We start from the raw sequence: 10,325 nt of genomic DNA on the forward strand, positions 1-10,325 counted from the left end.
TGGCTGGAGCAAAGAAAGTGGCTGCAGACAAGGTCTGATTGGAGAGTCGGAAAGCCTGGGCAATGGCTGTCTGTGCTGCCCGAAGGATTTGAACTTTATCCTGAAAGCAATGGCAAAGCATGAAAGGATTTTCATTAAAAATTCATATGATTAGGTACACATTTCACAAAGCTTGCTTTGGCAGCCTTGGGAAGAATGGTGTGGGTGTGGGGATTGAGGGGGACCAAAGCAAAGGAAGTGCTGGCTGTAAACAGGGGTGCAGGAGGTTATTTCAGTAAGGCAGGAAGTGGCAATGAGAGCCAGAAAGAGGTGGCAGTGATGGGACTTGTCACCTACTTGGATAAAAGTGGTGACAGAGTGGGATCTAGAATGACTTCACTAATGGTGCAATGGAGAAAAAACAGTGTAGAGGATATGCGAGTTTTGTCTCTCTCAGGAACAAATCACCACAAACTCAGTGGTGTAAAACAACATATATTTTCCCCCTTATGTTTCTGGAGGTCAGACAGCCAAAACATATCTACAGGGATGTGCTCTCTCTGGAGATTCTAGAAGAGAATCTATTTCCTTGCCTACAGCTTCTGGGAGTGGCTGGCCTTTTTTGGCTCATGGCCCCATTTCACTCCCATCTCTAGTGCCATTCTCACACCCCAGCCCCCTGCTATGATTCTGGCTCTCTGCCCTCCTTTTTTCCCTTGTGATGACAGTACAGAATCCTTGTGATGACGTTGGGTGATCCTACATGATCTTTCATCCTACCTGAGAAGTCCCTTTTGCCATGTAAGGTAACCTGTGCTCAGGTTCTAGAGATTAGGTCATGGCCGTCTTCCGAGAGTCATTATTCTGCTTAGCACAGAGAGGTTACAAGGGGAAGGTGTAGGCCTGGGGAGAGGAAGTCAGTTTGAATGTATTAAAGGTGATGTGCTCCCCGGGCGTCAGAGTAAAAATGTCTAGTCTGTGATTGAAGATCGGGGTCTGAGACTCAGAATGGAGCTCCCCACTGGAGGTGGGACTTCCTGAGTCATCGGCACGGAAGTGTAATGGAAGCTACACTTGGTGACCCTGGCATTTAAGGGGCAAGGAGACGAAGAGACACTTGCAAAAGGGGCCCTGAGAAGAAATAGGTAGTAGTTAGGAGAAAACCCAAAACTGAGGGGAGGAGGAGAAGCAAACATGAAGAGGAAAAGGAATGACATTGGTGTCAAGTACCTGAGACAGGTCAAAGGTGACAAGTGTGAAAATGCACCTGTGGGCTTGGGCAGCGCAGAAGTCAGAAGTGAACCAAGGAGAGAAAACTTTCAAGAACGTTTTAGGAGAGGAAACCAGAGTGCACTGGGGTAACAGGTAAAGAGTAGTGAACAATGCACAGAGGCAAAAATAATCAGAGCAGACCCCTCTGTAAAATGTTTATGAACTATTTCAAACATAAGAGAAGTACAGAAAATGATTTAAGGTGCACCCACTCGACAGCTTTTTCGGAGCTTAACATTTTGCTGTATTTGCTTCATTTTTTTTTTAAAGAAATACAGTTGATCTTTGAACAACACAGATATGAACTGGGCAGTTCCACTGATACACGATTTTTTTCAAAAAATACTGTAAATGTACCTGCTCCTCCTTATGATTTTCTTAATAGCATTTTCTTTCTCTAGCTTACTTTATTGTAAGAATATATGTATCACATATAACATACAAAATATGTTATTGGTAAGGATTTCAATCCACACTAGGCCATTAGTTACGTTTTCGGAAAGGCTAAACATATAGGTCGATTTTTCAATTGTGTGGGGGTTTTGGGCCCCTCACCCCCATATTGTTCAAGGGTCAACTATAATATACTACAGACGCTGTTGAAACGCCCTGTTTCCTTCTTTTATCCCATTCTCCGTTCTCTTGCCCCAGTGCATACACCATTCTGAGAGTTTGGGATTGAACATGTGTGCATGTTTACAAACATACTATATAGGTAGCACATCATTTCATGTTCAGTGACTATTTGGGTTTCTTCTGTGACTTCTCAGGTCTTCCCCCTCCCCCCACCCATTTTTCTATTGAGTTGCTTCTTTCCTTTTTATTGGATGTTAGATTTTCCATACATTTTGAATATTCTTCCCTACAACTTGGTAACTCCAGGCATGACTCGGGGTCACTTGGAGGTGGGGGCTAAGGCTTTGTTGGGCAACTCAGGTTTGGAACGATCAGAGTCTCATCTGTGGTCTTTTTACATGAGGCTCTGCATGGCCGTTGGTATAATCCTTTAGCCCGTTTTATTAGGCCCTACCAGTTGTGGCCCCACCCCCGGCTCAGCTGTGATAACCAACCAGACTAGTTTACCCAGCACTCGCCCAGTTTTACCATTGAAAGTCCTGCATCTCAAAAACGCCCTGTGGACCAGGCAAATCAGGACAGCGGGTCACTGTTTTTCACAGTAAAATCGCCTTGCACGTAATTCAGTCATGAATATGAACCAAGAGGAAGTTCTAGGTTCTGACAGCCCATGTTCAGGTTCCCCACCCCAACGGCAGGATTGTTTAACGGCAGCTAACCCCCATCGATATTGAACTCCAGTGGAGAGCAAAGCAATGGGTTCTTTTAAAATCATTTCCCAGAGACTAGCACATACTGGGCACTCAAATACATACATGTTAAAAGAAGGAAGCAAGGAAATACACCAGGTAAATTCTTTTTACCTCTCCCAGCTATGTTGGACATTTTCACACACACCTGCCCCACCTGGCAACACGAGGACTGGCTCTCATGTCAGGGAAATCATTTTCAAGTTCTTGGATGAAACATGGGGAGCAGGAGAGCAGAGACATGGAACAATTTCTCTATTTTACCCAAACTAAGTTTTTTTTTTTTTGTTTTGTTTTTCAGGCATGTAATTTGGAGAATGAATTTCATCTTTGGAATTTGGTTTTAAACCTTTCTAGTCTAGCATTCTACATATCGATTTTTCCTGGCGACATCACACTGAAATCTGATTAGCAGCAGATTACAGTATGGGGCAGCTTTTTTGAGAGCCTTGCAAACGGAATCCCTGGCAGTGGTTCAACTGATCTCCTAAGTGGGCCTCTTCAAGGAAGCCAGTGAACTGGGACGTTCGGGTGGCAAACAGAGGAGTTAACTTGTGACAATACTTGTCCAAGTCTTGAAAGTAGAGCATCTGGTTCTTGGCCTCAGAAGTGAAACAATCCAATAATTACAGTCCTTGGTGCTTTTTTTCTACCTCAGGAAACATTTTGCAACTAACTAGCAATTTCCAAAAATATGGCTCAAGCAACACATCTCCTATCTCTGCGTGTAGGAGAGGGTGTGAGCTGTAACGAGGCAGGGGCTTGTTATCTCAGGGGGTTCTGGCAAGGTACTGCTGAGGACAGCTTTTAATTGGGTACGCGTGTGGTATGCTATCTAGGTCTGGGGCGTTGAAACCATCTTCTGGGAGAAGCTGAGGCCCCATTTCCAAGGTGCCTAGTTAGGACATATTGATAGGGCAGCCGGAGTGGGCGGGGACAGGGACCCATGGGAAATGACAGCAAGTAAATAGCTTGGCATTTTCATACCCCTCTTGGGGGCTGGGGCTTTTGCTTTCACTTTTTCAGAGCTCCCAGGTTTTTGGATTCAGTTCAGGCAGAAGGACGAGAATTCCAGGTGATCAGCCCACTCATCACTATAAGTAGCAGGTAGCCAGGTGTGTGGACTATAAACGCTACTGTCATTCATGGCACCCAGGGATTGTGCAATGGTGGGACCCCACTGAAGATACCCAAGACTGGTATCTTCTTGGCTTAAATCAAAGGAAAAGAAACACTGAATTGTACTCACCTCTGCCTTGGAGTCAGGCCAGAAATCACTTGCAGATACCCCGTTCAGTGTCACGTATCAACGCTTCTTTAAGAACAGGAGAACTGAGTTCTCTCTTGATTTCAAGGCCTTATATCCAAGAGCAGCACTTCGCAAATTTCAGTGAGCATCAAAATCAGCTGTGAGCTCATTAGAAACGTAGATTCGCCTCTTCCAGGCAGTCTTCCCTGATTTTTGAGGCCTCTCTGTCACTCTGTCACATTACCCCAGGAAAATCAAAAACAAGGAAACTTATCTTCACACATATATCTTTAAAACACTGTCCTGGCTGATGATAGGCTCAACAGGCATTCGAACGAAGATGTGTTGGACTCAGTCTATAAATTCTCTAAAGTGCATGAAAACTTTCCAGGAAGCAGGTATGCATGGATAGTTAAGAGACGTGATTTTCAAATGCTCCACCTTCCTGTGTACCCATCTTGCCTAAATATGCACCTGTCGGCTAGCGGTCATTTCCCAGCTCCAATTCTGACAACTCACAATAGAAACTGCACACCCTCATCAAATCTCACCTTGGTGTATAGCCCCAGAGTTTGAGGACCTGCAGAGCACGACACAACGAAGGGGCGAAGGGAGAATGCAGGGCTCCCGAGCATGTCTCATATGAACAAACAACGGGAGTGTCAGAAATAAATACTGAAGCCGCATAGCCAGGCTTTCCGCCTGCCTTTCGTTTTAGAATTAAAATTCAAGAGCAAGACGGTTGTTATGGGGACACTTTTATTTGAATTAAAAAATAAAATCAGATTTTTTTTTTTTCTTTCTGAAAATAGGTTTGGTTTGATTGATGGGATTTTACAAAAAAAACTAAGCTTTTTTAGCTGACACTGGATTTTTTTTTTTTTTCCTGTATTTTTTCTTCTTTTTTTTCTGAGCTTGAGGGTTTGGTGGAAAGATACTTAAAGCATTAAAAAATAAGAGCATCTTTAAAAAAAAAATCACAAAGTATACTGGCTAAGGTGTATTAAAATTAACATTTTCGCAACAATCTCTGAGAATAAACAAGGCACACAAGTGGCAGAATAACAGGCATAATTACTAAGAGATGCTCCGTAAGACGTGGCAAAGCCATTTTGGTATGTATTTCCCAGAATGGAGAAAAATGAATAACTCTGAGGACCAGGTAAGACACCTTTTTACAAATCAGGTGGTTTCCAATTCTGTTTTCCTCACCACTGGGGGAGACCTAATGGATTGTCAGCTGACAGATGATTAGATGTAATTTTTGATAAGAGACCCCCCCCATAATTTCAAAGGAGTTCACAAAATTGAGAAATGCTGCTACAACACAACTTCTACTCCCACCTACATATTTGTGTGAACAAGATATTCCAGTGCATGCGACTGTAAAACAAAAAGTAGGAATTTGGCCGGTGCTGAACACTCACCTATTAAAGCCGTGAGCATTTATTCATTCACTCACATAAGAAAACTGGGGGGGAAAAAGAAACTTCCACTTATTTCATAAGAGGTGATTTCCTTATGAATTTTGTTTTTTACATTTTATATCTAATAAGTGTTTATCAATATTTGTCCTGTCTTTATGATGTTTTGCTTAGCTGTGCACTACTAATAATTGTAATAATAGCTCAATTCAGAACAATTTTATGAAACCATTAGAGCATTCTGGTGACATGAAATAAAAATAAACTTCAACTGCATACACATTTTTGACACAGATGTGTTTGACAGGGTGATACATAAAGATTTTTAAGTCTAAAAATATGTTCCATTAGGAAAAAGTTATGTAGCAGAAGTTGAATGGAAATATAAGTTTTAGGAGAAAAAGTATTATGTAAAATTACCTTCTGTTAAATAGGCCTTGTTGAATACTTTCTAGTAGATAACACATTTCTATCGTATTTAAATTCCTATAAGGTACATTTAAAAGAATGGTGAAATGGTTTTATTTCAAAATGTCTCTATATCCAATATGTCAGAAATTTTTTGCTTTTGGACTATGTTAATGTTTGGATGTGAAATTATGGAATTATAAATAACTCTGATCCCTGCTGGCTTTAGTTTCTGACTAAAGGAATCAGACGGCCACGAAGGCAGACCCTGCCGGCCTTTAGGCGGAAATGACAGGCAGACAGTCACCACTAAAGAGAAAGAGACTGGAGGAAGGAACGCTTTGTTTTGGGGGTGGGAGGAAAACTTCTTATGTCTTCCAAAAAGAGGGACTTAATCTTAAATTTGGAACTCCAAGCATGATTTTTCAAAATCTCCCTCTGGCAGAGGCTGCTAGTTATCCCTCAATATCTCTGACCCCCATTTGCCTAGAACCCACGAATTTGAGGGGACATGACTTTTAAAACGCAGACTGTTTCCCATCCTCCCTGAAGGAAAAGCATGGCCATATGGCCAAGTCTGGCCAGTGCTATGTAAACAGAAGGGGCATGTAGAAGCTTCTAGGGACCTTTCAGAGACATAACGCCAGCCCTTTGCTTCTCATTCCTCACCCCTTTCTCCTTCCTGCTGCTGGAATGTGGGCTTGCTGGCCACCTGTGACTTGACAGGCAAGCACAATGGAGCATGAAAAGAGCACCCCTGGAGTCCTCACCCTAGGAACCATGTCCTACCGGCCCTGTCTTGCCCAACCTTGGAGAGAGTATTAGACTATAGTGTTTCCTAAGCCACTGTTATTTCGTGACTCTGATACTTACAGTCAAACGAACTCCTAACTGACTCCTCTCTTTAGCCGGCCACTGCTGCTGGCCCAGAACTCCCCGCTCCCTTTGAAGAAAATAATTCTCTTCTGATGAGTCTTTCGGAGCCATTGAGGCAAGAGTTGCCCTTCACCTATCGCCTTCCTCAAACCCTTTTCAGACTGTGAATGTGGTGATTAGGTACTCAGAGGCCAGAGGCCCTTGTACTCATCCACCTGAACTCCTATTTAGTGTGGCATCACGGGTCCCCTCTACCTGGTCGGGGTGGTGATCGACAGAGAGAAGACCCGTGGGCCCTGGGTGACTTTAAGTGGGAGTTCTCAACCCTGCTGCATATTAGAATCAACACAGACCTCGCCCAGCCCCATCCCAGACAAATTAAATTACAAAGGAAGGGGCAGGAAGGAGGGGGACATTTATTTTAATTTTAATCTTCTCAGGTGATTCTCACATGCAGCCCAGCTTAAGAACCACTGTCCTGGAGGGAAGCGTTTCTTAAGTTCTTAGCAGCACTACGAACCCACAAGGTCAACCATATTCAATACATTTCTGGGAAAGATTCATAACGGCACAGGACACGTAGGTTTACCTGTGTATTGATCATGCCTGCCTCCAAGAGGGACTTCATCTGAAGAATTTCTCAGCATTATAACACTCTCTCCTGTTAGAATGTGCATCTTGTATTAGTCTCCTGTGACTTCCTTAGCAAATTACCACAAACTTGGTGGCTTGAGACAGAAATACATTCTTTCACACTTCTGAAGTCTCAAATCAAGCTGTTGGCTAGGCTGTAGCACCCCGTTATTTAATCAAACACTAATGTAGGTGATGCTGTGAAGGTATTTTGTAGATGTGATTAATATCTACCATGTTTCCCTGAAAATAAGGCCTAGCTGGACCATCAGCTCTAATGCGTCTTTTGGAGCAAAAATGAATATAAGACCCAGTATTATATTATATTATATTATATTATATTATATTATATTATATTATACCCTATATTATATTATATTATATTATATTATATTATATTATATTATATTTATTATACCTGGTATTGTATTATATTATGTTATATTATATCATACCCGGTATTATATTATATATTATATTATATTATATTTTATATTACAAGACCCACTCTTATATTATAGTAAAATAAGACTGGGTCTTATATTAATTTTTTGCTCCAAAAGACGCATTAGAGCTGATTGTCCGGGTAGGTCTTATTTTTAGGGAAACACAGTATAATCGGTGGACTTGAAATAAAAGAGCTTTCCCTTGATGATGTGGGTGGGTCTCATCCAATTACTTGAATGGACATAAAAGAAGAAAATGAGGTTTGCCAGAGAAGAAGAAATTCTTCCCCAAAGACTGAAGCATCAGCTCGTGCCTGGGTTTCCAGCTAGTGGACTTGCCCTGAAGATTTGGGGTTTGCCAGGACTACTGACAGCAGGCAGGACTGGAAGGATTGTTTCTGCTACACGGTGAGGGTTGGCAGAGTGTAGGAGTTCCAAACCTCTAGCTTCCCCAGAACGCCCCCATCCCAGTATGCCCCCACCCCACTTTTCAGGACCCCATTCCTTCCTAATCAATGCCCTAATTTTAACAAAAGAGAATCCTGACAAGAGGTGGAACATTTAGTCTGCTTTGAAATTCAGCCACCTGCAGGATTAGATTTTTGATTGTTTTTCAAATGAAATCACACAGCTATAGGGGAAATAAAAATTCCTTCAGGACAGAAGAAGAAGCCTAAGATCCCGGATGCAGACGTTGAGCTGGGAATTTAAAGCCCTTACTTCATCATTTTCTTTTCCCCAAGTTCTCTAGGACAGTTGGAAACAACCAACCAAACCCCTCTCACTCCTTATTGTCATTATAATGTTCTATGCCAGCAACTACCTAGTCATCCAGAGCTTGGCCTTCCACTGACACTTGGTCACAGGTGAGTAACCGTTTTGCCTTTGCATTCCACGGGCGACCAAAGCCATTTCTTTAAATCTAATCAGATCAGAGAACCAATTCCATAAAATGCAGAAGCAATTCATGAAACTCCTCATTAGTATTCATTTTTATTTCTGGAACACTCTTAGGGGAGCTGGGTACACCGTTCTCTGTGAGGCCATTGCTCTTGAATCTGATGCTTCTTGTCTACCTGTCATGAATCTTCCTGGGGCAGAACAAGAACAGCTGGAATCTTCACCATGAGCAGGAGATGAGGGTGGAAGGACCCCTGTGTTACTTCTTGTCTCTGACTTCGATGGTGTGAATATCCTACCACAAGAGGCTTTCCTCAAAGGCGCTGCCAACATGGGGGAGAAGGGCTTCGAAAGTGCAAACCTGACCAAATCATGTCTCTACTTAAATTCCTCAGTGGCCCCTATTGCCCGCAGGGCAGTCCAAAGTCCTATTGGTATCGAGACCCCTGCTCATCTCTTGCTTTTCTCCCTCCCTGTCACACCCTGTTCCTACAGGTACGGTGTTTGGAATCACTTGGTGTTCCAAGCATGGGATTTACAGTCTCACGCTGTACCTTGAATTTTCTTCCTTGTTTTTCCCGTATGGACGTTTCTTTCTTCTTCCCCAAGATTAATTGTGGTTGCTATTTTTATTCTGAAGTCTTCTCTAGCCACTTTCTGCTGCTTCTTCTGCTGCTTCCTCCCCCAACCCTCTTCTCTACTCTCAAAGCATGCTGGGCACATCTCTGTTATTACCTATTTCAATTCTTTTTCACTCCGGCTTCCCTTCCCCCATGACTGTGAGCCTCCCACCCCACGCTAGGGTGCCTGCTCCTGAGCCGTCCCCTTTTTAGGGGAGGTTATTCCTTGATCACTGTTGTCCACCCAGCATTTACTCAGCAGGTGCTCCCCAGAGGGGCTGAGGAATGAATCAACATTTGATCTGTCCAGTTACAGGCTGCAGGGACCTTTTAAGATGAGAATGGGGCACCAAACTAAATATTTCTCTTTGAAAGCTCCCTGGGTCAATTGTGAGGAAAACTGTTTTCCCTCCAGGCTGGTCGACTAGCTCTGTGTCCCCAGGTGAGTCAGAAAGAGGCCCTTTCAGATTGCTCTAAGTGCTGGCAAAGGGGTAGTGAATACATCTTAATAACACTTTTTTTTCTCACTGGGTTTCAGAGGATTAACTCTTCCTGCTCTTTTCACAGAGACAGTGCTCTCCCTGGCCTGTGCTGTCTGCTGGGGGGGGGGGGGGGGGGTCTAGGGCACCAAATGCAGAATTTGGTGTCAGATGATGGTTCTGCGAAATCCCATTGGAGTCACTTACTGGAAGCATGACCTTAGTAACTTGATCTGATGTCTCTCGGCCTTGTGTTTCTCTGTAAATCTCATTGAACTATTAGGAAAATAAGTTGCTTATTAAATTCTAGCATCTATCTCACAGAGCAAACTTTTGATGGATTTCAGAATCAAAAGTCAGTCGCCCTGGCTTCCAGTAGTACCTACCCATCTGTTATTTATCTAACAACTCCTCTAAGCCTCAGTTTCTTCCTCTGTGGCATGGGAATAATTAGAATCCCCAGCTAAAAGAATTATGTGGATTAAATAAAACAAAGCACCGACTGGCTATAAAGAGAGAAATGTTACCTTTCATCATTTTCTATGATTTAGTTCATTGAGGTATATGATTTTTGATGTGTGTTATGGTCTAAGGTAAGTGCTCGAAAATTCCCATTGTTTCTCTTTCTGTGTGTGCTTGTTTGTTTGCTTTATATCTGCAAGAGATTTTAAGGTTCTTGTGGTAACAAGTTTTCTTTCTTCCCAGTACCTAACG

Source organism: Rhinolophus sinicus, chromosome 4, assembly GCF_057876585.1.
Source record: "Rhinolophus sinicus isolate RSI-liver-muscle chromosome 4, RSI-T2T, whole genome shotgun sequence".
NCBI lineage: Eukaryota > Metazoa > Chordata > Mammalia > Chiroptera > Rhinolophidae > Rhinolophus > Rhinolophus sinicus.